At 43.4% G+C, this 27289-nt stretch overlaps 1 long non-coding RNA gene across 1 annotated transcript in view; it reads right to left on the bottom strand.

Annotated features, from left to right (window-relative positions):
- The window catches only part of 1700012I11Rik (RIKEN cDNA 1700012I11 gene), a 150326-nt gene that overhangs the window by 64520 nt on the left and 58517 nt on the right, over positions 1 to 27289 (bottom strand). The window lies entirely within an intron of this gene.

The raw sequence follows: 27289 nt of genomic DNA, 5'->3' as shown, positions 1-27289 counted from the left end.
AAATAGTTGACTCTATTTCTTATGTCTCTGTTCAAAATCACTATGAAAGCAACTGGACCAACTAATGACATCTCACACTGGCATAGTGCCACCAGTGCCTACTTTATACTAAGCACAGGAACACTAATAACATATGTGCAATAAATTGCATTTCAAAGGCATCATGGGAGACCAAGATTTCTCCTTGAAAGAACTCCATGAAGAATACTTTGATAAAATAAGGAAAGAAAACCTTTATGATGGCTCAAAAATTACTCATTTGTGTCTTATAAATCCAGACTTTGGTATAAGGGTATTCCTTTGAATACATTGCTTTTTATGTGTACAGCATATTCCTAAACACCCCTAGTTAAATCAGCTGGAATTCTCTACCCAGAAAATATCAGGTACATGTCCTTTTGTCTTTGTCTAATATTCCTCCCCTCAAAATCTTACTCTCTCCACTGAAGATTATAAGTGAGCCAGGTCAGGGTAGATTAGAGAAAGGACACCAGCTCCGATGTGGGAGACCTCAGCTCCAGCACTGCGACTATAAAGAAAGCCTTGCTGTCATTCTCTGAAGCTCAATTTCTTCCTTTATAAAGAATATATTTGCTCATTCTAAGTCCGAGATGGCAACGCAAACGCAAGCAAGCTAAGTGAATGAGGGGTGTGTAGGCAGAAGGCAAGTGAGCTTCTCCTTCATCATTACATGCAGTTTCTCGCCAGGTCTGGCAGATTCAAATCTTTTTCGCCATGTGATTATGCACGCCTTTGATCCCAGCACTTGGGAGGGAGAGGCAGGCAGATCTCTGTGAGATGAAGGCCAGACTGGTCTATAGAGGAAGTTCCAGAATAGCCAGGGATACACAGAGAAACTCTGTCTTGGGGGGACAGAAAAAAAACTTTTTTTTCAGTTTTAATTTTACCTAACAAAACAGCTTCATCTGGGGTTCTCATTCTCTATACTGCAGCTGGGGTGATTTTCCTGAAATAAAAGTCCAATGGATCCTTGATGCTCATAGGACCCAGATGTAACGTTCTTCAAAGCAGGTAAAAGCCACTACCAGAGACTATGAAAGCCAGAAGAGCCTGGACAGATGTTATACAGACACTAAGAGAACACAAATGCCAGCCCAGGCTACTATACCCGGCCAAACTCTCAATTACCATAGATGGAGAAACCAAAGTATTCCACGACAAAACCAAGTTCACACAATATCTTTCCACGAATCCAGCCCTTCAAAGGATAATAACAGAAAAGAAGCAATACAAGGACGGAAATCACGCCCTAGAACAACCAAGAAAGTAATCATTCAACAAACCAAAAAGAAGACAGCCACAAGAACAGAATGTCAACTCTAACAACAAAAATAAAAGGGAGCAACAATTACTTTTCCTTAATATCTCTTAATATCAATGGACTCAATTCCCCAATAAAAAGACATAGACTAACAGACTGGCTACACAAACAGGACCCAACATTCTGCTGCTTACAGGAAACCCATCTCAGGGAAAAAGACAGACACTACCTCAGAGTGAAAGGCTGGAAAACAATTTTCCAAGCAAATGGACTGAAGAAACAAGCTGGAGTAGCCATTTTAATATCGGATAAAATCGACTTCCAACCCAAAGTTATCAAAAAAGACAGGGAGGGACACTTCATACTCATCAAAGATAAAATCCTCCAAGAGGAACTCTCAATTCTGAATATCTACGCACCAAATGCAAGGGCAGCCACATTCATTAGAGACACTTTAGTAAAGCTCAAAGCATACATTGCACCTCACACAATAATAGTGGGAGACTTCAACACACCACTTTCTTCAAAGGACAGATCGTGGAAACAGAAACTAAACAGGGACACAGTGAAACTAACAGAAGTTATGAAACAAATGGACCTGACAGATATCTACAGAACATTTTATCCTAAAACAAAAGGATATACCTTCTTCTCAGCACCTCACGGGACCTTCTCCAAAATTGACCATATAATTGGTCACAAAACAGGCCTCAATAGATACAAAAATATTGAAATTGTCCCATGTATCCTATCAGACCACCATGGCCTATGACTGATCTTCAATAACAACATAAATAATGGAAAGCCAACATTCACGTGGAAACTGAATAACACTCTTCTCAATGATACCTTGGTCAAGGAAGGAATAAAGAAAGAAATTAAAGACTTTTTAGAGTTTAATGAAAATGAAGCCACAACGTACCCAAACCTATGGGACACAATGAAAGCATTTCTAAGAGGGAAACTCATAGCGCTGAGTGCCTCCAAGAAGAAACGGGAGACAGCACATACTAGCAGCTTGACAACACATCTAAAAGCCCTAGAAAAAAAGGAAGCAAATTCACCCAAGAGGAGTAGACGGCAGGAAATAATCAAACTCAGGGGTGAAATCAACCAAGTGGAAACAAGAAGAACTATTCAAAGAATTAACCAAACGAGGAGTTGGTTCTTTGAGAAAATCAACAAGATAGATAAACCCTTAGCTAGACTCACTAAAGGGCACAGGGACAAAATCCTAATTAACAAAATCAGAAATGAAAAGGGAGACATAACAACAGATCCTGAAGAAATCCAAAACACCATCAGATCCTTCTACAAAAGGCTATACTCAACAAAACTGGAAAACCTGGACGAAATGGACAAATTTCTGGACAGATACCAGGTACCAAAGTTGAATCAGGATCAAGTTGACCATCTAAACAGTCCCATATCACCTAAAGAAATAGAAGCAGTTATTAATAGTCTCCCAACCAAAAAAAGCCCAGGACCAGATGGGTTTAGTGCAGAGTTCTATCAGACCTTCAAAGAAGATCTAATTCCAATTCTGCACAAACTATTTCACAAAATAGAAGTAGAAGGTACTCTACCCAACTCATTTTATGAAGCCACTATTACTCTGATACCTAAACCACAGAAAGATCCAACAAAGATAGAGAACTTCAGACCAATTTCTCTTATGAATATCGATGCAAAAATCCTCAATAAAATTCTCGCTAACCGAATCCAAGAACACATTAAAGCAATCATCCATCCTGACCAAGTAGGTTTTATTCCAGGGATGCAGGGATGGTTTAATATACGAAAATCCATCAATGTAATCCATTATATAAACAAACTCAAAGACAAAAACCACATGATCATCTCGTTAGATGCAGAAAAAGCATTTGACAAGATCCAACACCCATTCATGATAAAAGTTTTGGAAAGATCAGGAATTCAAGGCCCATACCTAAACATGATAAAAGCAATCTACAGCAAACCAGTAGCCAACATCAAAGTAAATGGAGAGAAGCTGGAAGCAATCCCACTAAAATCAGGGACTAGACAAGGCTGCCCACTTTCTCCCTACCTTTTCAACATAGTACTTGAAGTATTAGCCAGAGCAATTCGACAACAAAAGGAGATCAAGGGGATACAAATTGGAAAAGAGGAAGTCAAAATATCACTTTTTGCAGATGATATGATAGTATATATAAGTGACCCTAAAAATTCTACCAGAGAACTCCTAAACCTGATAAACAGCTTCGGTGAAGTAGCTGGATATAAAATAAACTCAAACAAGTCAATGGCCTTTCTCTATACAAAGAATAAACAGGCTGAGAAAGAAATTAGGGAAACAACACCCTTCTCAATAGTCACAAATAATATAAAATATCTTGGCGTGACTCTAACTAAGGAGGTGAAAGATCTGTATGATAAAAACTTCAAATCTCTGAAGAAAGAAATTAAAGAAGATCTCAGAAGATGGAAAGATCTCCCATGCTCATGGATTGGCAGGATCAACATTGTAAAAATGGCTATCTTGCCAAAAGCAATCTACAGATTCAATGCAATCCCCATCAAAATTCCAACTCAATTCTTCAACAAATTGGAAGGAGCAATTTGCAAATTTGTCTGGAATAACAAAAAACCTAGGATAGCAAAAAGTCTTCTCAAGGATAAAAGAACTTCTGGCGGAATCACCATGCCAGACCTAAAGCTTTACTACAGAGCAATTGTGATAAAAACTGCATGGTACTGGTATAGAGACAGACAAGTAGACCAATGGAATAGAATTGAAGATCCAGAAATGAACCCACACACCTATGGTCACTTGATCTTCGACAAGGGAGCTAAAACCATCCAGTGGAAGAAAGACAGCATTTTCAACAATTGGTGCTGGCACAACTGGTTGTTATCGTGTAGAAGAATGCGAATCGATCCATACTTATCTCCTTGTACTAAGGTCAAATCTAAGTGGATCAAGGAACTTCACATAAAACCAGAGACACTGAAACTTATAGAGGAGAAAGTGGGGAAAAGCCTTGAAGATATGGGCACAGGGGAAAAATTCCTAAACAGAACAGCAATGGCTTGTGCTGTAAGATCGAGAATCGACAAATGGGACTTAATGAAACTCCAAAGTTTCTGCAAGGCAAAAGACACCGTCAATAAGACAAAAAGACCACCAACAGATTGGGAAAGGATCTTTACCTATCCTAAATCAGATAGGGGACTAATATCCAACATATATAAAGAACTCAAGAAGGTGGACTTCAGAAAATCAAATAACCCCATTAAAAAATGGGGCTCAGAACTGAACAAAGAATTCTCACCTGAGGAATACCGAATGGCAGAGAAGCACTTGAAAAAATGTTCAACATCCTTAATCATCAGGGAAATGCAAATCAAAACAACCCTGAGATTCCACCTCACACCAGTCAGAATGGCTAAGATCAAAAATTCAGGTGACAGCAGATGCTGGCGAGGATGTGGAGAAAGAGGAACACTCCTCCATTGTTGGTGGGAGTGCAGGCTTGTACAACCACTCTGGAAATCAGTCTGGCGGTTCCTCAGAAAACTGGACATAGTACTACCGGAGGATCCAGCAATACCTCTCCTGGGCATATATCCAGAAGATGCCCCAACAGGTAAGAAAGACACATGCTCCACTATGTTCATAGCAGCCTTATTTATAATAGCCAGAAGGTGGAAAGAACCTAGATGCCCCTCAACAGAGGAATGGATACAGAAAATGTGGTACATCTACACAATGGAGTACTACTCAGCTATTAAAAAGAATGAATTTATGAAATTCCTAGCCAAATGGATGGACCTGGAGGGCATCATCCTGAGTGAGGTAACACATTCACAAAGAAACTCACACAATATGTATTCACTGATAAGTGGATATTAGCCCCAAACCTAGGATACCCAAGATATAAGATATAATTTGCTAAACACATGAAACTCAAGGAGAATGAAGACTGAAGTGTGGACACTATGCCCCTCCTTAGATTTGGGAACAAAACACCCATGGAAGGAGTTACAGAGACGGAGTTTGGAGCTGAGATGAAAGGATGGACCATGTAGAGACTGCCATAGCCAGGGATCCACCCCATAATCAGCATCCAAACGCTGACACCATTGCATACACTAGCAAGATTTTATTGAAAGGACGCAGATGTAGCTGTCTCTTGTGAGACTATGCCGGGGCCCAGCAAACACAGAAGTGGATGCTCACAGTCAGCTAATGGATGGATCATAGGGCTCCCAATGGAGGAGCTAGAGAAAGTAGCCAAGGAGCTAAAGGGATCTGCAACCCTATAGGTGGAACAACATTATGAGCTAACCAGTACCCCGGAGCTCTTGACTCTAGCTGCATATATATCAAAAGATGGCCTAGTCGGCCATCACTGGAAAGAGAGGCCCATTGGACTTGCAAACTTTATATGCCCCAGTACAGGGGAATACCAGGGCCAAAAAGGGGGAGTGGGTGGGCAGGGGAGTGGGGGTGGGTGGATATGGGGGACTTTTGGTATAGCATTGGAAATGTAAATGAGTTAAATACCTAATAAAAAATGGAAAAAAAAAAAAGAATGTCTGAACATGAAACTAGTTAAAATCTGGTCAGGATAATCCCCTTTCATGTCACATCAAGGGGGTTCTACAGATGATTGTTGCTCATCCAGCCCTACTATGTAGGTCTGCATTTCCAAAGACAATAGTGCTTTCACTGCTGTCTTCTTCCCTTGAGGCATAAATGCAAACTTCTACCCACTACAAGAAAAAGCAGTGGGAGAAACCACTTTCACAGTCCCAAGAACAAACATGCAGGATGTAATTTGGGGGAAGAAAAAAAAGAACAAAAGCTCCTAAAATTTTCCCATCAATAGGATTTCTTTGAGAGGATAAAATGGGAAAATATCAAAGTTTCTACTACTATTGGGGTTTATGGCTTTTTCTATTTGGGGGGGTAGTGAGGGCAGTGGGGGGCGGGAGGGAGAGAACCTTCCCAAGTAGCCAAATCAATTCTTAAACTCATGGCTCTGTTTTATTGACATCATGAGTGCTGTCACTATACTATGTATAAAACTGTACTGTCCCTCTACTGCATCTCATTAAACCTATATACCAATTATAAAAAAAAAAAGCCACTGCCCGTCTTCTGCTGTCCATTCCCCAGCACCATGATTTGTTCAATAGCCACCCTGAGCTATTGATTGGCAAGGATCTATTTCTCCCCTCCAGGCATTTTTTTTTTGGTACTGTTTTCTCTGCCTTTTATGGTACCTCTATGAGTTAGTCATGGTGACAAAGTACTGCTCCAGAAGCAAATGTTCCATAAATCTCATTCACATGGCCATGACCAGTGTTGTCACTAGGAAGTAGGGGACAACAGAATGACTGCTTATTATAGAAACTTTATGGCTCAAGCTGATAGAGGCTGCATTCCAGCATTAAGTTTTACGAATACAATCACAAAAGAAAGAGGGTGTGGAAAACTGTTTTGTCAGCTTTCCATCTAGGTCAAATTTTTTTGGCCAAAGTTCTCTGGAGAGCTTGGAAATACATTCCTCTCATGGCCCAGTAGAGAGTTGATGGTATTTACATGAACAGCTCCAATGACTTTAATACTTTATTTCTCATCTGCTTGCCAAATAAGCTCCTACATTTAACTTCAGCTCCATTGTCTCCTCCTCCAGGAAGACTTCCTTATACAAATTCATCATAATAGCATTTGTTTGCTTTGAACTGCTTCTTACTCCCTGCTATGATTGGATAAGTGTCTCCCAAGGGTCTCTGTGTTGATGGCTTGATCTGCAAGGCTGATGGGAGATAGTGGGACCTTTAGCCTGTACTGAGGTCTTCAGATCTTTGAAAGGGGTTATAGGACCTCAAACAATGGTGTCTCTTTGGCTTCCTGGTCATGATATAAGCAGTTTAATACATACTGCCTGCCACTGTGGTCCAATATTTCCACTAGAATCCCAAAGCAATGAAGCCTATCCGTCACGGACTGGAACCTTCAAAACTATGAGACAAATCAAACATTTTTCTCTTTATAAATAAATTACCCCAAGCATTTTGTTATAGTGACACAAAGCTGAATAACATTTTACAATACAAAGAACACCACTCTGGGGAATGAGTAGGAACTATACTTTATTCATAACTACATCTGAAGTTTAAATTAGGGTCTGGAGAAGGGTAGAGACCAAGTGTCTCTGACATCAAGGGACTAAATGTTTCTGTGCATTGTCTGGGCCAATAGCTAACTGGCCCAGACAATGCACAGAACCCAAGAGCCCAAGCCCAAGCGTCTTAGGTGGCAGGACAAACAAAAGGATTCTGGAGCCTTCTGAGCCACTCCTCAAGTACCTGGCACCTCCAAAGACAACACAGAGATCTTCCTGGAGACACCGGGAATTGGATGGAGCTTCCTTCTTCTCCCACCTCCAGATCAACAAAAGCCCTGCACCCTGGTGAAAGCTTGTGAGACAGGACTGGCTGGCTAATCCTTCCCTCTTGTCCATCCCTGTTGCTGTGACCAATTCTTTTCTAAGTAAACTTGACTTCTGAGAATTTAAAAGGACAAACCATGCCTACTCTTCCCAGCCTCCTTTGCTGCTTTAGGACAGTCATGTGATTTAAGATCTGGCAAGCAGATGAACCCACACAGGATTTAGGTGTGGATATCAGCCGATAATGGAAAAGACAGATGTGAAACATACATTCCTCAAAAACCACAGAAAAGAAAGGGGATGGCGGGAAGCTGCTTGCTGAATTTATTGACTTTGTGATAGGAATCCACTCCTTCATAAGCATCCCTGGAGTGTGTTTCCAGTAGTCATTCTCAGAAAGCCAACATGTCCATATTGCAGATGTCTGGGGCATATCCACCAATATGTACCTTCTCCTGGGGAGACCTAAACAAAAGCCTACTCACCTCACATGGGAGAGCAATGACAGACCAAGGAAATCATTCTGCACAGGTCTAGCTAGCTCACCAGAGAGTTTACTAGTAACTTACAGGAGCAAGTGTGAGTTAGAGGCTCCTGCAGCCTAGGTGACAACTCATAGAAGTTGCAGCCTGAAGCTTTGCTCTGTACCACTTTCGGTTAGCTTCCCCTGCAGGACTCTCCCATTCCCCAACCACAGTTACTGCTTATTGAACTGTAGGGCTAAGCCCTTGGGTTGTAGCCTTCACCAGCTTACTGGCCTTGTAAGGCTCACTCCCTTCCTGAATCTGATGAGACTTCCTCCTCCCTCCAGGAGGGAGTGTTTCAATTAGGGGACTTAGCTAGACAGTGTCCACCTGGAAAAACATGAGCAACAGCCAGCAGCTATCCCATTAGTCTTTGCTGAAGGCTTTTCCCCTTTTCTCAAAACATCTCCTCCAGGCTGTTTCCTGTTCTTGATCCCCATCCCAGATGTGAATTGATGCATCTCCTCATCTACTAGCATGGGTTTTGCATTAAAAAAAAAAAAAAAAACAGGACCAAAGGTTCCACTCTCCTCTAATACTTCCTGGGGAGTCTTTGAGGAGTCAGTTGAACTGAATATATATGAACTTATTCTGAACTCAGAATTCAAGTCAGTCTCTGAGGAAAAAGGTCCATTTCCTACCAGACTGAGTGATCCATCAACTGACTATAGGCCCCTGGTAGGGATAAGCCCATCCCTCCACACTGGGTCCCACATTCTCCAGAGAGATGACTTGGACTCTCTATAGAGTGGATGCTCACAATCATCCATTGGATAGAGCATGAGTTCCCCAATGAAGGAGCTAGAGAAAGTACCCAAGGAGCTGAAGGGGTTTGAAGCCCCATAGGAGGAACATCAATTTGAACTAACCAGTACTCCCAGAGCTCCTTGGAACTAAACCACCAATCAAAGAAAACACATGGGGGAACTTGTGGCTAAAGCTGTATATGTAGCAGAGGATGGCCTAGTAGGTCATCAATGGAAGGAGAGGCCCTAGGTCCTGTGAAGGTTCCATGCCCCAGTATAGGGGAATGCCAGGATCAGGAATGGGAGTGGAAGGGTTGGGGAGCAGGGGTGGGGGGCGGGGCGGGGATAGGGGATTTTCAGAGGGGAAACTAGGAAAGGGGATAACATTTGAAATGTAAACAAAGAAAATATCTAATTAAAAAAAAAGATTTAGTATTAGTACAAACAGAGTCCAGGATGCCCTACTCCACCTTGTTCCAGCCACTATCCTTTCTCCTTCCACTTTGCCTGGCTAACTAACCTTCCTGGGTGCATCCATAGCCAGCTGCACTAACAGTACAGCTCTACCCCTCACGGATGAATCTGACCTCCTGCTTCGAACAGGATCAACATGAGAGGTAGCTTCGATCTTCTCCTCCACCACTGAGCCCATGGCAGTGAGTGAGTTTGGTTTCCTTATTTGCAAAAGGAAAGAAAAGTAAAATGACTTTGTTTTGATGATTAAGTACAATTGCATATTTGGATAGTGTCTTAGTCAGGGTTTCTATTCCTGCACAAACATCATGACCAAGAAGCAAGTTGGGGAGGAAAGGGTTTATTTGGCTTACACTTCCATGTTGCTGTTCATCACCAAAGGAAGTCAGGACTGGAACTCAAGCAGGTCAGAAAGCAGGGGCTGATGCAGAAGCCATGGAGGGATGTTCCTTACTGGCTTGCTTCTCCTGGCTTGCTCAGCCTGCTGTCTTATTGAACCCAAGACTACCAGCCCTGAGATGGTCCCACCCACAAGGGGCCTTTCCCCCTTGATAACTAATTGAGAAAATGCCTTACAGCTGGATCTTATGGAGGCATTTCCTCAACTGAAGCTCCTTTCTCTGTGATAACTCCAGCTGTGTCAAATTGACACAAAACTAGCCAGTACAGATCGCTTTTACTGAAAGCCCTAACATGTAATAGTTCGCTATAAGCTTTTATTATATATCCTGTCCATTCTCTATTCCATGCATTCCATCAGACTGCAGTGGATGGATAAGCTCCATATGTGCCTGCAAGCTAGAAACCCCACATGTCATGCAACCCACTCCTCCCTCTCTTAACAGCTGGTCCTCAGGCTGCCTCTGCCCAACCCCTCCCAGAATAGACACGGAATGCTGGCTGAGGGTGTCCCTCCAAATAAGTCCCTCACATGCAATGAGGACCGGTGGGACTTCTGGCATTTCCTCCTCTGTCTCTTTGGGTGAGGAACAGGAGAGGACCCTGGGCATCTGGCCATTTCATTTAGCATTTTATTCATCCCCTGGCTCTGGCTGCCAACAGCATCTGGTTGCTGTCACCGCATAGACGACGGTTGGGTCCCAGGCTCTTTGACCTCCCAAGGACTCCGAGCACTGACTGGACTTATCAGAATGCTGTGTTCTGAGCCAAAGAGTTCTGCCAAAAATGAAGAAGAAGCAGTCTGAACCCAGTGGGAAACCCAAATGTGGATGGGGAACTAGGCATAGGGGTTGGCTCCAGCCAAGCTCAGCTGCCCAGAAAATCCCTTGTCTGCCATGGCCTCCCCTTCCCAGGCTGGGTTGTGAAGAGTTAGGCAAGCACTGGAAAAGGGAGACTTGATGTGCCAACCTTCTTGACCACAGAGAAATCCTGTCTGCAAGACCACTTCTCTGTCATGATTCTCATTGTTATGAGTTGATAATTAACTAACAATCCTACCTCATTGTTTAATCTCCTCCAGGTGCGTAGAGCAATACTAGAATCTCCACCATTATGAAAAAGGGAAAAAAAATAAACAGTCAAAAGAAGCCACTGAACTCGGTACTTTCAAGTGCGTTTGCCTTTGAAAGTAACTGAAATCCAACCCTTTAGAGGCTGAGTGAGCTTCCCAGTGGCTCACTCTTCCGGAGCTGAGCCGAAATGCAAAGTCACTTTCCCATAACTGAGAATCCACCTTTCTATCTTTGTATATACTTCGTTGCATTTTTCTACCTTTGACTTTTCCAAATAAGCCTACAGGAAGCATCTGTAAGCAAGATTTCATGTATACATCAATTTCTTTTCTCTGGGCTGTGTACCTTGGGCTGGAACTAATGAATCATATGGAAACTTTATAGTCTGAGGACTTCCAGACCCTTTTACACTCCAAGCCGACATGTGTGAGGGTCCTCGTATCTCTAAACCTCATTGGCATTTTTATCTTCTGTGTATATTACAGCCTGCAAGGATGTGCAGCCAAGTGCCTCGGTGCACACTATCTTTAACACTGGCCTAGAGTAAGTGGTACAGAGCTTCTTCTTGGGTGCTTGTTAGCTGTCTGTATTGCTTTATAAGAGTTCTTTCTCTTTCTCCGATATGCTGTTAAGTTCCTTATGACAACTCCCATTCTGTATGTTAGTTACCACTAGTCATTCCTAAGCACAAATGTTTAATTTTTAAAGAAGCCAAATCTATCTACTCTTCAGTGTGAGCTCATGGTATCACGCCTAAGGAGGGTTTACCTAATCAGAGGTCATGAAGATATACTACTTTTTTTTTTTATCCGTCTCCTGGCCCTTTCTCATGGGTCTATTAATCATTTTGAAACAAGGTTTGTGGGTGGTGTGAGGAAGTCGTTCAACTTCACAGTGCTGCATGTGGATGGACACTTGGCCCTTATTGTTGTTGAACAGAATGTTTCTTCCCCGTGTTGAACTAAGGCGCAAACGAACTGACCAGACAAGACAGGGCTCTGCTCTGTGCTTTCATTGTCTTCTGCTGATCTGCACACACTCTTGATGACTGGGCAGGCTCCATGGCTTCTCTCCAGCTCGGTGTCTGCAAATTTTGGAATTCAGAAGCATAAGTTCCCCAACTCTATTCTTCTCCTTTTTTTTTTTCAGGATTGTTTCAGATGTAGTGGGTCCTTCGGTTTCTACCTCATTCTAGGATCCGTTCAGTTTCTTCAGAAACTAGTAATAGCAATGCCAGCGAGGTGTGTGGCTAATATGAAGCCCACTTGAAGGACCACCACTTGGCTGGGAATTTTAAGTCTCCAATCTATGAGCGTGAGAAGCCTGGCCACTTAGGTAGACTTTGGTTCACAGTGTTTTGTGGTTTGCACAATGTAATTTTTGTACTGTTTTTGGTAAATTTGTTTCTAGATAATTTCTTCTTTTTATTTGTTTCTAGATAATTTCTTCTTTTTATGCTGTACTATAAGCAAACTGTTTTTCTTAATTTTATTCTGTGAATATTCATTGATTGTTATAGAAATATATTTGATTTTTTAAATGTGATCTTGTACTGCACAATCAGGATGAATTCATTGACTAGGTCTCAGAGTTTTTAGCAGAAACCTTAGGATTTTATACAAATGACCACAGCATATGCAACTAGAATACTTTTAAAGATATACTTTTTATTTATGTATATGTATATCTGTCTGAATATGTGTATACAGGTACCTAGAGGGACCAGAAAAGACCATCAGATCCCCTGGAACTGGAATTTCAAATGGTTGTGAGCTGCCCAAAGTGGGTGCTGGAAACCAAACTTGGCTTTTCTGCCAAGGCTAGCAAATGCTTTTAACCACTGAGCCGTCTTGATAGCCCCATGGAGATGTTTTTACATCCTTCTTTGTGATAAAGTCTATACAACCTCCCTTCCTCCTTCCTTTTTCTTATTGTTTTTTTTTTTCCTTTTCCCTTTTCCTTCCTAATTGCATTAGCTGGAACCTCCAGGATAATATTGAATAAAATTACATAATAGCAAACACATTTGCCATTTTCTCTAGCAAGAACAAGTTTTACATTTTTCATTATTAACTGTGTGAGTAGCTATGCATTTCACAGAGAACAATTACCAGGCTGAGAATTGTCTGTTTGTAGTTTATTAAAGTTTTTTTTTTAATGGGTGATGGGTAGTGGTTGTGGTTATACACACCTATAATCCAGTGCTTGGGAGGCCGAGACAGAAGTATAGGAGATCAAAGCCATCCTCAGCTACTTGGCAAGTTCAAGGCTAGCCTGAGCTATAAGAACCTGTCTCAATGTAAATAAACAAAACCTCATCATAGATTTTTATCATTTGAGTTCTCTGTGCCTATTGAGATTATTAAGCGAATTTAATCCATCAAATGGGTACAGATATTAAAAACTGTTGTGTGGCGTTAAAGATCACCCCCATTGGGTGTAAAGAGTGGATGAAGCCCAAGTGAGTGGATGAGTGTTGTTGGCATGGGCCACAAGTGTCCCAGCACCAAGGCAGTGGCAAAGCCTTCCCCAAGTTCGGCTCTGAGAATCAACAAAGCCTTCCTCCAGGGTTCATGACAAACAGTAGAGCAACGTGTAGAGAAAATAGCAATGGCAGCTTGCTCCTCTCACATGTTTACAACCCAAGACCGCTTCTCTAGAAAGGCATCCTCTGAAAGCCAGCCATCCCCTCCCTCTGTGCTGTATCTGGGCTGCTGTGCTAAACAGCATGACTCCATCAGGGAGGACACAACCCTGTCAATTCTGTTTTTTCTATGTAGGTGTCTGTCCTGTCTTCATTTTCTTGAGATCCTTAGTTAGGGTTCTGGGGCTAAGCTGTGAATGGAGGCAATTGAAAGTCATATTTCAGAGGATGACTGTGGATAATCAAATTTGGTAGCAGGCATACAGTAGCTGTTGTCATGCATGAACCTCAATGAACGATGAACACCTGTCACTTTTGGGTTTTATGCTGACCCCAAGACATAGGTCAGGGTTTGAAGGGAGATAACAGTTTGGGAAACAGCTGCCCAAGCTTTTTGGAGCACTCCTGAGTGTCCTCAGCTTCAGAAACTTCAGAAGCTTCTAGACACAAAGCTTGGGTGAGCCTTGTGGATTCTGCTTCAAATCTGACCTCTTTTTGAGCCAAACTGCCTTTGCATCTCACAGCCTGCTTGTGAGAAACTAGAATATATATCAAATACATATCAAGAAGCCCCCTGGACAAGGGCTTGAGAAAGTCTGACTCATCTGTGCTTTTGCTGGGATTTAATGGACCCCCCCCCTAAGTATTGCTGCTTGCGAGTTCAGTACAGTCCCCTCCCCAACACACCCTGCCAAGCCACCTCATTGTCCATATTCAGTTCACCTGACACATTTCAAGGTAGCCTGTGATGTATCCCAGGTAAAGTGGTGCGCTTTCCCTCACTGAACAGTTGAAATGGTCACAACTACATATAATAACACAAAGTGGATGTTTAGTGCCATGAGGACTCAAAGTTTGCATCAGTTTGCTTAATGCTTTCTTCCCAGTACAACAGATGCAAAGATGATGTGAGATGGGTCTCTTTAAATGTCCTGGCTACAGGGTGGAAGGGCATTGCAGGGATGGAGGACAATGAAAACAGGCAGGAATGGAAGCTAATCTGGAGTCCAAAGGGAAGGGTATGGGTGTGCGCGGGTGAAGGAGCCTCTGGAAAGTGTTCAGGGGAGGCAGGGAAAGAGGCAGCAGAGGACGGGAATTACAGATGAGAGCTTTGGTGTGAGTGGCCCGGCTTCTCCCATGGCAGGAGACACACTGGGTTTTATGCCCATATGACTGAGAGGTCTATGCTTCTAGAGAGATGAAGAAGGGAGGGAGTAATTAAATGTGCAGCTTTGCTTCTCCAGAGGAAATAAACAGAAATGGATGCTCCCAACCATGGATGATTAAATGGAAGTAGAGATGAATTACAAATGCTCTCAGTATCAGCTCTAAAAGAGTTATTAAAGGGTAAGCAATCCCAGGCACCACTTAGACCTTTCCTGTTTCCGTCTAGCTGGGAAGCCATTGCCTGTTTAGCATGTGACGTGAGAGTATCACTCAGTAGAGAATGTGTTGACACCTGAGACCTAGGAATTTCTAACTAGAGCTATAGAATCCCAGAGATGCTCACTGACTATCCCAATATTTATATCAATGTAAAGTAAGTGTGTGTGTGTGTGTGTGTGTGTGTGTGTATGAAAACATCAGCCTCAGCACGATGTGAGATATGATGCCCTGGGCTATGGGGAGACCTTGGTAACTAAAGCATTATCTCCCTAAGAGATCTGCAATGTGTGTGCTCTTTATTGTGAGTGTAAAGTGGTAAAGGGTTTTCTCAAACAAGTTAAATCTTATAGTGAATTTAAACTATGCCGGGTTCCATTTCTACTTTGTTCTAGTTCTAGCTCAAGGAAGTCCCAAAAAACCCTCAGGTGGGATTGGACAGATGCTCAGCAATATAGAGTACCTACCATTCTTCTAGAGAATGCAATGTTCAATTCCCAGCACCCATGTCAGATACCTCACAACTGTATGTAACTCCATAATTAGGAGATCTGATGTCCCCAGCTTTGCCAGGCACCTATATTCTTGTGCACATACCCACATGCACAAGCTCACGTAGATACAAATAATTAAAAATAAAATTATTTTCAAATCCTCAGATGTAGAGGTTTTTTTTTGTTACTGTCCCTCCTCTGCTGATATGAGAAATAAAACTCTTGTCCAAAACACAGCTTTGCTAAGGATCTAGAATAGATCCCCAATAGAATTCAGGCCCAAAGTCTGTTCTTGAAGCATACATACAGAACTCATGCATTGGGCTCATGAGTTAGGTTAACTCAGAATGTTGGCACAGACTAACCTTACCTTGACACCTATGGAACCTGTACAGGACTTGTAAGAAAAGCAATAGCTGCACAACACTGTAAGCTCACACTCCAATTCCACAAGAATTAATGAATGTTTAACTCCAGACCTCACCAATCAATGGACATAGCAACCATTGAATCTCTCAGTGACTCATCTCTCTAATGTCTCACTCACTAGACTGTTTCACATGGCTTTACAAAACTCCATATCCAAAGAGTAAGAAAGAAAATCACCATGAGCTGTGTATGGGAAGAGGTTCATCTTTGAGGTAAGGAGCTACAGTTTGGATGTCTGGTGTTCCTTAAAGGGCCATACTTAATGATTTGGTTTTCTGAGTTTCCATCATAGGAGTTGTTATTATGATTTATGAGAAGGCCTAATGTGTGGTCTTTAGGTCATTGGAGGATGTTTGCACACTGGATTATGGATCTCTAATTTCTCTCAGTTTGAGATGGGGTAGTTTGTTTCTATATGTGATCCCTTCATCTCATCAGCCATCATCATTAATGGAAACCTAACCATAGAGCCATCTAATCTTACATTTAGAACTTCCAAAGTTGTGAGTCATAAGTAAAAAACTTTCATTTATAACCTCACATTGTTGTGGGTGTTCATGTTCCCTCTCTCATTGCAGTTTCTCAGGACTCTCTAAGAGAGGAAGGCATAGGGATTTTTCTCACCCATTTCACATAGTCTTTCCTTATACATCTTCTAACTGCCCCCTCTCAGAAATCAGGCCACACACATCTGTAGTTAGCACCACATACAGTTATCAACATATATACCCACACCTATAAAAACAAAGAATTTCCTTTGTTCTCTAGAATTTTGGGCCTCTTTCCTTCAGCCCTCCCTCCATCTTTTTTGTAGAAGATCAGAACTGAACGACCTATCTCCCTCTAGGGTTCCATCATTGCTTCCTGGATGATGTTCTTGCTCTCTTAATAAAGCATATCTGAAGGGAGTGACTCATCTAATGTCCTCTCTGGGATCTTGCAGTGTTGTTCCTAGCAACACATGATCAGACGTTCCATGAGGTTTATCGTTCACTCCAAGTTCAAGGTTACAAGCTCTGTTCTGAGGTGGTTTCTACTAGGTAGGCCCAATGGTAATACAAGTCCTTTTAGGAGAGATTCGAGTATATCTCTAGGGACATGAGATGCCTATCCGAGGTCCCACTTCTGGCAGAGCACAGTCTTAAGCACATAGACATAGATCTTGACAGTCACCTAAAGTGATTTGAAGGTAAGATAGAAACACTGATCTGGTTTGCATAGGGCTTTGACAGAATTCTCCAGCTGACAGAAAGATAAGTCCATCATATTTGCGGATGATGGAGGAAGCACAGAAAGGCAAGGGTACCTACCCTCTGGGCCTGACTGGGAAATATTTAAATGGTCACTTCTCAGATCACAGATGCCTGTGTCATAAAGTGGGTTACTAGGGCCTTAATCTAGGTTCTCAGAGGGGACATGATGAGACAGGATTCAGTGTCCTAGAGAGATGCCTGGGAATGGTAAACAGGACATTCCAGGTGAAATTGGTCTGCAGTGTAGACTCAAAGATGGCCTCTGCTGATCATGTTGGAACTTCAAGTTGAGCTAACAGACTGGCCCTCACTTGTACTAACTTGTCAGCTACTGGATGATTATCAAGGAGAGGGAGTTGTGACCTTGGGAGAGGAGGCGTTCTTCATTTCTGCATGGCTACAGTTCCTGTGCTTACATGCCCACCAGCTAATGGAACAGTGACTCAAACCTGAAGGACAACTATGAGCCACAGTAACCTCTGCAAGCTTCACTCACCTCTGTCAAGGGTTCTGGCTTTGGAGGTTCATCTGTTTGAAAGGAGGCTCAGAGAGGGCACTGAGCTCCTGATGTCACCCAATGAACTGGGCACAGTTATATTTAATCCTTCTACTTCCTGGGTTAGTATCCTTTCTATTACTCATTATCACCCCTTCCTGGAGTCAGCATGAAAGATTTTTGCTTCAAACTCTGAGGCTCAGAGTGTTCACTGTGAAGTTTTGTGATTCTTGTTATGCACACATGTGGTGTGTGCTTGTGTGTGTGTGTGTGTGTGTGTGTGTGTGTGTGTGTGTGTACATATGGAAACTAGAGGTCAATGTTTAATATCTGCTGACTTTCTCTATTGCTTTCCACCTTATTTTTTGAGATAGCATCTCTCAAAGAACCTTCTGAAAGCTGTTCCCTATTTCATGGTTTCTGAGATAGGAAAAACTAAACCCATTAATGACAGAGGTCATTAATTCATCTTTATTGGCTAGCATCGAATCCCTGGGATTCTTATGTTTCTGCCAAGAGCTGGGTTTCACATGTGTATATTGTATCCTGCTTTTTTTTTTATGTGGGTCAGGAATAATAGAACTTTCAGGTCCTCATGCTTGTCTGGATAGCTCTTTACCCACTGAGCCATTTCCATAGGCCTCTCCTAGAAATAATCTTGCTTGCTCCCTCCTTTGGATCCCAGTAGTACTGGAAACACACATGCACTGCATCTACACATGAGTGTGTACACACAAATGTGCACATGTGTGTACTTGTAAATATGCAAATTCTCCCTCACACTGTAGTATCCTCATACTCCCTGCATTTGTGGCCTGCCCAGCTGTTGAATCCTCCAGCCTCTTCTGCATCATTTGCCAACTCTTTTGCAGTCTCAAGGGAAGTTGGAGCTCATTGCAGAAATCACCAAACTGATAACCTGGCCAGAGTAAGTAAGATTCTTCTTCCCATAGCTGGTAGCATCCTCGAGGACTCAGGATACCAGATAGTATACCATATTGGCAAAGAAAAGTGTCTCCCTGAATTTCAGGGCTCAGTTTCCCCAGCATAGGCCCTTGATTGCTTTAGGACACTATGGCGACTCAAAGTGAGCCAGACCCACACAGAGCATAATGTATGTAACCACATGTGTAACCACAAACATGTAAATGATACCCACAAAATGAAAGAGGGGTTGTTCAAGCTCTTCCCCACATCCTAGCCCAGGAGACTCTGTAACTTTTCCATTAGTATTGTCTTAGATAATATGCCCAGTGCTTTGTTGGGATTTCATTGGTGAGGTACGGGAGAGATGACAGCTTTGTTTCCCAGCTATATCCCTTGAATACATCTACCCCATGATGATGATGGCCTGGGCTAAGGGAACTGGTCTGATGACAAAGTTATGACTATATGTGAATGTGCCATCAAGTTTCTGATTAGGATGTCCTCTCACAGACTGTTATGGTAAACTATGGAAGACAGGACATGAGCCACTCTAATATCATACAGACAGGGAGTGGGTATGCTTAGGGCCCTGATCTACACCTTGGGCTCAGTTTTTCCCACCTGTGCAACCAGGAAGCAGGGAACAACTTTCAGAATCTGGTTGGGCTGCCTGCTCACTGAGTGGTTCCTGGTGTGTGTCACAGTTCCTCGGCTGTAATTTCTTATCTAAAAATGTAATCTGGCTGTCTTAGTTGGGGTTATATTGCTGTGAAGAGACACCATGACCACAGCAACTCTTATAAAGGAAAATATTTAACTGGAACTTGCTTCCAAGAACTTTCATTCACTATTGTCATAGTGGGAAGCATGGTGATATGCAAGCAGACATGGCACTAAAAAAGGAGCTGAGAGCTCTGCATCTTTAGCCACAGGCAACAGGAGAAGACAATGACACACTGCCCAGGCTTGAGCTTCTGAGACCTGAAAACCCACACCCTAGTGACACACCTGCTCCAGCATAGCCACACCTACTTGAACAAGGCCACACACCTTCTAATAGTGCCACTCCCTATGACCTTAGGGGGACATTTTCATTCAAACTACCACACTGGTCTACTTACTTACAAGCCTGAAGCTCAGGATGCCTTTAAGGTCTGTTGTGGCTTACACATGGTCTGTGCTGGCCACCAAAGCCTGAGTCAAAGTCACCTGCCTGTCTGCATCTAGATCCATCCTGTGGTGGTTTTTATATGCTCAGCCCAGAGAGTGGCACTATTAGAAGGTGTGGCCCTGTTGGAGTAGGTATGTCACCATGGGAGTGGGCTTTAAGACCCTCATCCTAGCTTCCTGAAAGCCGGTATTCTGATAGCAGCCTTCAGATGAAGATGTAGAACTCTCAGTTCCTCCTGCATCATATCTGCCAGGATGTTGCCATGTTCCCACCTTGATGATAATGGACTAAACCTCTGAACCTGTAAGCTAATCCTAATTAAATGCTGTCCTTCTAAGAGTTGCCTTGGTCATAGTGTCTGTTCACAGCAATAAAACTCTAAGGTACATCCTCAGCTTTCCATTAGCTCATCAAAGACCAGAATTTCAGCCCATCATTTCCCTACTCAAAGATTTCCATGGGTTCCCCTAGCTTCAGTAGTGTGGGTGCTCTCCCCAAATACAAATACACATAGCACAGTAGAAAAGTTCAGATGTTTAAACCAGCCTGCCTGAATGTGAATCCCAGGCCCATCACTTACCAGCAAATGACCTGGAGTGAGCTGGTGGCCCTGTCTGTGCCATGTGGTTGTTTCTATGCAAACTGAAGTTAAGGACAATGGAAGTGATGGGGATGGGGATAATGTCTTCCCTCTGTAGGGATCATGCCAATGCTGAGGTTGGTGATGGGCATCTGCACTGCAGATCTTTGGGGATTACCACCCACTCTTTTGTCATAGTACTACAGAATCTACCATTGTGTGGTCCAAAGACATACCTGATTGTGAGGCAAAATCCAATAAGGCCTGCTCGGTCATCACCTTCCTTTCATCTAGGATCAAAGGGTTTGGAAAGGAACTCATATCACAGAGAAAGAAAAGATGAAACACTTCAAGAGTCTGAGATCAGCAAACTTGCTGCACAGGGTGTATGAGGACAATTGAGGGCATTTTTTCCAAGACTGCGCATGGGTCTAGGTGCTACAAAGAACAGGCAAGAGTTTGGATCCATTTCAAGAGAAGAGGACTGTGTGTTGGCATAGTGTAATCCTAGAACTCAGTAGGCTAAGACAGGAGTTTGAGGCGAGCCTAAGCTATATAGAAAGATCACCACATCATTCTTAATAATATAAGCTATATAGAATGATATGATCTTTCTATAAGCCAAACTTGATCATCTTCAGCAGCAACAGTCACTTATCCCTATTCCTAAGACTGAAGACCACCCATGCAGGGCATGGTGGTTTGAATATGCTGGGCCATGGGAAGTAGTACTATTAGGAAGTGTGGCCTTGTTGGAGTAGGTATGGCCTTGTTAAAGGAAATGCATCACTGTGAACATGGGCTTTGATGTCCTATGTTTAAACTCTCCTGGTTTTCTTCAGGTCAAGATGTAGAACTCTCATCTCATCAAGCACCATGTCTTCCTCTGGGTTTCCCATCGTGATAATGGACAAAACCTCTGAAACTGTAAGTCAGCCCCAATTAAGTGTTTTCCTTTATAAGAGCTGCCTTGGCCATGGTGTCTCTTCACAGCAATAACACTCCAACTAAGACACAAGGTTTCATTAGATATCTGAGAAACATATCCTACAGTTGCCCTTTCTTAAAGTTTACAACATTACACAATGATGGTTTAAGCCTGGGCAGAGTGAAAAAGTGAGCAAACTGATCTCTGGCTACCCGAAGTAAACACAGGAGTGAATCACTTGTACAGTGGGGAGGAGCTTCATCAGGGAGTGAGGAGCACCTGGGTTGTCTGACTCATATCTTCTATCAGTAGATCCTAGAGTCACATCTGTCCCTGGACTTAGCTTCACTCTTCTGGGGCCCTTCGAGTCTTAGTTATGGAAAACACATACACGTGCACGCACACGTGTGCACACACACACACACACACACACACACACACACACACACACTCTTCAGCTCAAGTCAGTTCTCACACTCTGGGGACAGAGTTTAAGCATCTCCCACCTCCTCCTTGATGCAGATACCCTGGGGATAGTGTTGAAGCATCTCCTATTGACTTCCTGCTGATGACACCCTAGGGACAGTGTTGAAGCATCTCCCACTACTTTCTTGATGAGAACACCCTAGGGACACTGGAAAAATAGTTGGCAAACACCTTCTCCTATCTCTGACAGATTTTGTCAGCCTTTCATCTAAGAAGCAAGCCCACAGCAGTACTGAATCCTAGCTAACTCCAGGATGTTTTTGCTGCATGCTCTCAGAAGACTTCAAAGTGCCAGCCAGGAGCAGTCACTTGCAAAGCAAGCTTGCAGTTCACTGATTAGGAGAGCAGGGCAGGTGTCCTGTCTTCAATTGGTCTTAAGGATAGAATCACAGGTCTTTGAGGATGAGGCAGTAATGAGTCCTCCTTCCTGTGGCTGCTGGTAGTCAAGTCCTAGAGGATGCATGGAGTGAGCTTCTTGCACAGGAACAAAACCTCAGCTGGCAAGTTTTCTCTCTCCATCTTTTTTCTCCTTCCATCATGAAGCTCTTATAGTCTTCTGTTCTGCAGTCAGTGACTGTCAAATGTATGCTGTGTCATCTGGACCCCAAGTCGCTGTATGTAAGCATGAAGGTAAGGTGAGAGGCAGGGCCAACTGGGGAAGAGCTTCCCAAATGTCACTTTCAGTTCTATTTGTTACAGAGATTTTCAGACTTGGTTGCTGTCTTTCCTTCCTGGTGTGCAACCTCGCTTGAGGTTCTGTCTGCCAAAAGCTGAGGGCTTTCATGCAGTCTGGGTTGTTGCCTCTCATACAGTTCCTGTGTCAAGCTTGAGTTTCCTGCCCATCAGAAAACCGTGCAACTGACAGGAAGCTCTACACCCACCGAGCCTCATCAGTGTTAGACAGGAGTGAGATTTTTGCATAAAAGACCAGCAAGTAGTAAGCACAGGGGCCTCAAGAGAAGCTCAGAGCACATCTGTGGTTAGAGTATGTCCCTGGCTCTGTATCAAAAGCCTTCTCCCTTAATGCGCTGGGGCCCAGTGGTGAGACTCACATCTCTACAAATGTTTATATTCTCATATCAGTTACTGACTGACTGGTGGTCCTTTTGCAGCTGGTAGATCTTATACCATGTAGAGTCTGAACAACCACACATGGCATACCAGGAGAAGAGTTAATGGAGCAGACAAAAGCCATGGAGAAAGATTAGAAATGGGAGTCAAGGAGACTAACAGACTCAGAGAGAGACATCCCCCTTATTTTTCTTTTTTGTTTTTTCATATATTATCCACTTATTCCATAGTTCAAGATCCTATTGGAGATTCTGCCTAGACCCAAGGAAAATCAGAGACAGAGTCCTTGCGATGCCCTGGCATACCAGCATTGTGGGGCATCCTGCAGGTACAGGCACCACAGGTATTTAACATCTAATACTTGGCAGGTCAAGGACTGTATCTGCCCTTTGCTTCCAGTCTTAGAGCAAACACACAGAGAACTCCTATATCATGTCACAAGCTCCAGATATCATGTCACAGAAATCACTGTGTGGGTCAGAAGCTCCACAGACAAGTACAGTGGTAGCTTCCTCCAGGAAAAAAGAGGGTGAACACCCATCTAAGAAGACTACCCAGAGCCTTGGGAGTACAGGTGGGCTAGGATCCAGCTTTTTGGTGGCAAGCAAAGTAGAAGAGGTAGGCTTCTCATCACTGTGCCCACACGGTTGGTGGTCCCACACTCCTGGAATCTCATTTCTCCTGATGTCTAGCAGTTCACTCTCTATGTATCCAAACTCATCTGAGAAAAGGGTGAGTTACTTAACACCCACTAAAGGTTCCCCTCTGTCCTGAAAGAGTGCTACTATGTAGCCACAGGCCCTTTATATCATGTCTACTCCCCTTATACTCTCAGTACCCCTTCTGTGTCCTAGTGCCCTCTACACTCTACCTACCTGAATTGCTTAGATCCCAGAAGCATCATGAACTGTCCTCAAACCCAGTGCAGGGGCCCTGACCTCCACTGTCCTCCAGAGACATCACCTACTTAAGTTCCTTTATCTTCAGCTTGGCCCCAATCTTAATGCTTATCTTTCTACACACTACTTTGCCCCAACAACATTGAGGTCATAGTAGTTTCATCAGTTACATTTCCTTCCTGGAGGAAAGAACTGTGTCCAAAGCCTCTTCAAAGTCCCACCTCTCATCTGGCAATTATTTGGGAGATGTTGGCAGAGGTATATACATTTGCATTCAGCATGAATGACTGATAGGCCTTTTAAGAGAGTCTCAAAGGTGTTAAAATATGACTACGCAAGGAAATACCCAGAACATAAGCCCAGAGCATAGGGCTCTTGTCATTTTTGCTAAATTCCATTCCTGGGCTCCAGCTGACCACAACACACTTGGTATTCCCTACCTAGCAAGAGACAGGATGCAGGCCTTCTCTTGCTTTACTAGATTCTAACTAATGGGGAAGCTTTGCTCAGGGAGGAGGTTTGATGTGGTGGCAATCCTTCCCTGAGTCCCTGGAAACTCCCAGAAACCACTGCAAGAAGTCTGAAGCCACAGACCACCCAGAAATAATTCTAGGATTTCATTAACCCAAGAACCAAATGTCCCAGTATGAACTATGTTTGTGACACTCTTGCATTCTGTCCACAATTCCAAAAGAAAGAAGGAATAAAGGAATGAAAGGAAGGAAGGAAGGAAGGAAGGAAGGAAGGAAGGAAGAGAGAGAGAGAGAGAGAGAGAGAGAGAGAGAGAGAGAGAGAGAGAGAGAAGGAAGGAAGGAAGAAAAGAGACAGAGGACGAGAGGGAGGGAGGGAGGGAGGGAGGGAGGGAGGGAGGGAGGGAGGGAGGGAGGGAGGGAAAGAAAATGGGCCTCAGATGCTGCCATGGTTTAGATGTGAATGCTCCTCAAAGTTTCATGTATTCGAATGCTTGGTCCCCAATTGGTAGCAATGTTTGGGGAAGTCCTGGGACCTTGGCAGGGCTGTTAGTTGAAGGAATTGAGTTTCTGAGGAGCAGAGCTTAGATGGTGTATTAGTCAGGGTTTCTATTCCTGGACAAAACATCATGACCAAGAAGCAAGTTGGGGAGGAAAGGGTTTATTCAGCTTACACTTCCATACTGCTGTTCATCACCAAGGAAGTCAGGACTGGAATGCAAGCAGGTCAGAAAGCAGGAGCTGATGCAGAGACCATGGAGGGATGTTCCTTACTGGCTTGCTTCCCCTGGGCTTGCTCAGCCTGCTCTCTTATAGAACCCAAGACTACCAGGCCAGAGATGGTCCTACCCTCAAGGGGCCGATCCCCCTGGATCACTAATTGAGAAAATGCCCCACAGCTGGATCTCATGGAGGCATTTCCCAAACTGAAGCTCCTTTCTCTATGATAACTCCAGCTTGTGTCAAGTTGACACACAAAACAAGCCAGTACAATTGACCCCTTGTCAACTTGACACACAAACACATCACTATTAAGCCACAACCCTTACTTTCTTATTCATCCCCAAGATCTAAATAACTTTAAAAGTCCCACAATCTTTACAAATTCTTAAAATTTCAATCTCTTTAAAATATCCAAATCTCTTTTAAAACCCAAAGCCTTTTTACAATTAAAAGTCTCTTAACTGTGGGTTCCACTAAAATACTTCCTTCAAGAGGGAAAAGCATCAAGGCACAGTCACAATGGAAAGCAAAATCAAACTCCAACTGTCAACATGTCTGGGATCCACTCACGAACTTCTGGATTCCTCCAAGAGCTTGGGTCACTTCTCCAGCTCTGCCCTTTGTAGCACACGCATCATCCTCTAGGCTTCAGATGCCTGTACCCCACTGCTGCTGCTGCTCTTGGTGGTCATCTCATGGTACTGGCATCTCCAAAGCACTGCATGACCCCTTCAAACCTGGGCCATCAATTGCAACTGAGGCTGCACCTTCACCAAAGACCTTCCATGGCCTTTCACAGTGCCGAGCCTCAGCTGCTCTGCATGACCCCTTCATGCCTTCAAAATCAGTACCACCTGGGTGACTCTTGCACATTACCAAGTCCTGCTGCTGCACGAGGTACAACTTTAGCTATCTCTAGAACACAGCCTCTTTGTGCTCTCAGAAAACACTTCCCAGAAGATGTCACCTCAATGATGTTGGTCTCTTCTTAACCACAACTAATTTCTTAGCTCCAGCTAACCAGCATCAATAGTCCCAGTAATTTAAAGTTTTCACTTTAGTAGTTCTGGTATCTTGTTAATCACAGCTGATTCTTCAGCCCCAGCTAACCAGAACCACAGAATCTTCACAATCAAAATAGCAATGGCCCTGAAAAGAGTCTTTAATCTTCCCTCTGAAATTTTACAAGCCAGGCCTCCATCTTCTGCACTGTTCTCAACATTATCTTCCAAGCTCCTACACAACACCTCACAAAGTTCTTAATACCAAATGGGTCTTCTGGCCCAAAGTTCCAAAGTCCTTCCACAGTCCTCCCGAAAACAGGTTGTCACAGGAATACCCCACTATGCTGGCACCAATTTGTCTTAGTCAGGGTTTCTATTTCTGGACAAAACATCATGACCAAGAAGCAAGTTGGGGAGGAAAGGGTTTATTCAGCTTACACTTCCACATTGCTGTTCATCACCAAGGAAGTCAGGACTGGAATGCAAGCAGGTCAGAAAGCAGGAGCTGATACAGAGGCCATGGAGGGATGTTCCTTACTGGCTTGCTTCCCCTGGCTTGCTCAGCCTGCTCTCTTATAGAACCCAAGACTACCAGCCCAGAGATGGTTCCTTCCACAAGGAGCCCATTCCCCTGGATCACTAATTGAGAAAATGCCCCACAGCTGGATCTCATGGAGGCAATTCCCCAACTGAAGCTCCTTTCTCTGTGATAACTCCAGCTTGTGTCAAGTTGACACAAAAACCAGCCAGTACAGATGAGCTGCTCACTCCTGCTTCCTGTTTCACTTATACGTGAGCAAGCAACATTGTTATCCTGTGGCTTCAGCTATGAGCTGCTCTCAACATTATGCTTTTCCTTCCAGGATGGATCAAAGTCCTAAAATTGTGACTCGAAACACATCTTTCCTTAAGGTGCTTTTGGCCAGGATTCTACCGGGATAGAGAGTAAGTAACCAACGCAAATAGTTCCGTTCCCAACTGAAGAACTGCCAACTGTGTCTGATGTCAGTCAATTCAGCTTGACTTGAGATGGACTTCTTACTGCCCAAAGCAGGAATCCCAGGAACACAGGGACTGGGTCCAGTGTGAAGGAGACCCAGAAAAGGGTGGCACTGGCAGAGAGAGAATAAAAGGAAGGACTTCCAGCAGTGAACCACTGAAACAATGTGGTCATTGGAGCATAAGAAGAAGAAAAAAACCCAGGCTTTATCCATGAGACTATGAGACTGCAGCTTTTCTTCAGAGGTCTCCTCTCTGAAGGGCGTGTACCTTTTCATTTGTTAAATTACCTGTTCTGGGTAGTAGCTCACAAGTTCATCCTTTATGAATGAACCCCAAATCCACTCTTACAACTACAAAACATTCAGTTTTCCCAGCAGGGACACCCGTT

The sequence above is a fragment of the Mus musculus genome, chromosome 15 (genome assembly GCF_000001635.26).
Source record: "Mus musculus strain C57BL/6J chromosome 15, GRCm38.p6 C57BL/6J".
In the NCBI taxonomy this organism is placed as follows: Eukaryota; Metazoa; Chordata; class Mammalia; order Rodentia; family Muridae; genus Mus; species Mus musculus.
The sequence above is the reverse complement of the archived record's forward strand: the minus strand, read 5'-3'. Positions and strand labels throughout refer to the sequence as shown.